The following is a 3,915-nucleotide window of genomic DNA, read 5'->3' as shown; positions in this document are numbered from 1 at the left end:
ATAGCTGTTTTCAGGTCTGAGGCAGGGCAAGTACAAAATGATGTTGGGATAGCTCTTACCAGAAAGCAATGATGCTCTTAAAGACAAATGGGAGTATGTCAAAGGAGCTCTGACTAGCCAATTTGGAAGAATTTGAGCATAAAAATAAACCTGAATAAATTAAATCCTCACATTAATAGTGATAAGAAAGACAGAGAGAGAGGAGGAGAGGGTTTCTTTTGCCACTGCTGGAGGAGGTTGTCACACCAACGCCTTACTCAGGAAATTGTTAATTAAAGATAAAGAAATAATCCTTTACAATAATTCCTCTTCAGTTGGGAATGGACTAGAGTTGCCTATAAAAAGAGTGAATGCTCGCTCCTTCTTTCAGAAGGGTGCCATGAACTCATTGGATCAGGTAAGAACGCTCTCTGAAGGCTAAAAGCATTAGGTGAAGGCGTTGGGGAAATGGGATATTTAAACCATGCCAAAGTATCACCCACAATCTGGTAGCTGTCTCCTTAACCAGAAGTTCAACCTTCCATCAGTTGCTTTCTGGGGTGGTCAAGTATGAAGCATACAGCATTCCCTCTGCGGTATTGCCAAAAATGTTGAACAATAATCTATTCAGGCTTTTAGTTCTAACTTCTATTTTACAGGAACAAAGAAAACACAAAGACCATGTTAACTGACACCATGTGCAAATGAGAATGTAAGAAATTATACAGTACAATTCCCTCGTCAGTGAAACAAAAAGAAAAATTGACCAAAGTAGTAGTCTGTATTAATGAAATAACACTGGCCAAAAAAAAAAAAAAAAAAAGAAAGATTTAAGTATGGACTGTATAGTAGATAATATTTTCTCAGTGTTAAGTTTCTTGAATTTTACAATTGCATAATTGTAGTGTGGATTTTTAAGAGAATATCCCTTATTTTTAGGAAATAAATACTTAAGTATTTAGAAATAAAGAATTATGAAGTTAACAGTTGACTCTCAAATAATTTGATATTAATGATGATGACATAGGCATATTTATTATATACTATACTGCACATTATATTACATATATGCATTAAAATAACTACAACTGAAAAATAATTTTCAGAGGAAAGTACAAACACTCATTGCAGCATTTTTTTTATAGTAGCAAAAACTACTGGAAATTATATAAATGTCTAATAGTAGGGGACTGGAAAAAGGAGAGCACTCACTTGTTAAGGAACTTCTTGGTGCGAGAATATGGATCATGGAGTGACGTCATCAACATGGAAAAATCTTCCCTCAGAATCAGCTAGTAAAAGGGCAAATCCAACTTGCTTAGAACTTGGAGAATGATAGAGACTAGAGAAGGACTTCACAAACATTTAAAGAAAAAGAGGAATAAGCTATAAGAGCAGGTAGGAAATTTCCATCCTGGACCTGCAGTCCCTTACCCCGTCCCCTCACTTCGCCTGCCCGGCTCCGGAGTTGGGAGTTGCACAGACGCAGCCCAGCCGGGGTCCCTCCGGCTGCGGACACAGCCTGTAGAGACACTCACAGCAGCAAGCTGGAAGTCCACACAGCTCCAGGCAGTCAAGCCCGCAGAGCCCAGGGCTGAGCACAAGCCACGAAACCATGCTGCATACCAAGGGGCCCCCAGCCAGGAAAAGAGGGAGACTGTGGCAGAACTGTTGGCAAAGGGTTTGCTTACTAAATCCAGTGTCCGTTGGGTGGACCGCCTGAATACAAAATGGACTTTTCTAGAGTGACCCCATCTGGCTCTCCAGGGCAGGATATCCTAATGGGGAAGAAACCAGAGGCAGAAAAACCTCAGAAAGAAAAGTGGGGTGGGAGGATGAGGAGGGGGGAGATCGTTAAGCTGTAGGCCAGGAGCGTCCTGTAAGGAAAAGGGAGCACTGAGTGAGAGGGAGAATTTAAACAAATCACAGGAGCTGGGGAGAAAATTCTGCAGGAAACAGCCAGAACAGATCAAGATCCCCAGCCAAGGAACAGAGGAAAGGAAGCTATCTCCTGGGGGTGAAACAATTGTACAAAAAGGACAATTTTTAAAATTGAACCACAGATCCAGGGCAAGAAGCAGGTGAAGAAAAGCTGAGAAAAATCTGAACAGTTAAAAGAAAGAGAACCCCTATCTCACATCTTATATAAAAATTAACTCAAAATGGATTAAGGTCCTAAATATAAAAGCTAGTACCATAAAAATATCTTCAAGATCTTGAGGCAGGTGGTAGTTTGTTAAACATTACACCCAAAGCTTGAGCAATGAAGGAAAAAATAGATAAATGGAACCTCCTCAAAATTAAACATTTTTGTGCTTCGTAAGTCTTTGTTAAGAACATGAAAAGACAGCCTACTCGATGGGAGAAAATTTTTGGAAACCACATATCCAATAAAGATTTGATCTCTGTGTTATATAAAGAGACCATCAGGGAAGCAGACTTGGCCCAATGGATGGGGCGTCCGTCTACCACATGAGAGGTCCGCGGTTCAAACCCCAGGCCTCCTTGGCCCATGTGGAGCTGGCTTACGCGCAGTGCTGATGCGCACAAGGAGTTCCGTGCCACGCAGGGGTGTCCCCCGCATAGGGGAGCCCGACGCACAAGGAGTGTGCCCTGTAAGGAAAGCTGCCAGTGCAAAAGAGAATCCAGCCTGCCCAGGAATGGCGCTGCACACACAGAGAGTTGATGCAGCAAGATGACGCAACAAAAAGAGACACAGAATCCTGGTGCCGCTGACAAGAATAGAAGCGGACACAGAAGAACACACAGCGAATGGACACAGAGAACAGATAACTGGGGCGGGGAGAGAAATAAATAAAAATTTTAAAAATCTTAAAAAAAAAAAAAGAGACCATCATACAACTCAACAGTAAAAGATAAGCAAAACAATAAAAAATGGGCCAAAGACTTGAATAAACATTTTTTCTAAAGAGGAAATACAAATGACAAAAAAATACATGAGAAGATGCTCAACATCACTGGCTATTAGGGAAATGCAGATCAAAACTACAATGATTTATCATTTCACACCTTACAGAATGGCATTTATTTAAAAAAAAAAAAACAGAAAACAAATGCTAGAGAGGATGTGGAGAAATGGGAACAGTCCTTCACTGTTGGTGGGAATGTAAAATGGTACAGCTTCTGTGGAAGACAGTTTGTTCACTCCTCAGGAAGATAAATATAGAACTGCCATATGATCCAGCAGTATCACCACTAGGAATATATTCAGAGGAACTGAAGGCAGGTACACAAACAGATATTTGCACACTGATATTCATAGCAGCCTTATTCATAATTGCTAAAAGATGAGAACAACCAAAGTGCCCATCAACCACTGAATGGATAAATAAAATGTGGTATATACATATGATGGAGTACTATCCTGCTGTAAGAAGAAATAGAACTTGGGATGCATGACAACATGGATGAACTTTGAAGATATTATGTTGACTGAAATAAGCTAGAAACAAAAGGACAAATGTTGTACGGTCTCAATGATATGAACTAAAAATGATGACTAAACTTATGGAGTTAAATTATAGAGTATGGTTAATAGGAGACAGAATGTGGATTGAGACAGGGAGCTAGTGCTAAATGTATGTAGAATATTGATGGGGTTGATTGTAAATATATGGAAATGGATAGAGGTGATGGTAACACATTATAATTAGAATGATTAACACTGCTGATTTATGGATGTGATTGTGGCTGAAATGGGCAGTCTAGGATGGTTAATGGTAATTGAAAGCTAGAGGATAACCTAGGGACTACATAACAGTGCTCTTGGTGGTAGATAAGGATGATGATTAATAATACAAGAATGTTCCTCTATTACCAAATGTTTAGAATATGGTGATACATAGGAAAATACAACTAATGTAATTTATAAACTATAGTTAGCAAAGTTAGCAATAATGTAATATTTTTGTAGGA

The sequence above is a fragment of the Dasypus novemcinctus genome, chromosome 2, assembly GCF_030445035.2.
Source record: "Dasypus novemcinctus isolate mDasNov1 chromosome 2, mDasNov1.1.hap2, whole genome shotgun sequence".
Lineage (NCBI taxonomy): Eukaryota > Metazoa > Chordata > Mammalia > Cingulata > Dasypodidae > Dasypus > Dasypus novemcinctus.
The sequence above is the reverse complement of the archived record's forward strand: the minus strand, read 5'-3'. Positions refer to the sequence as shown.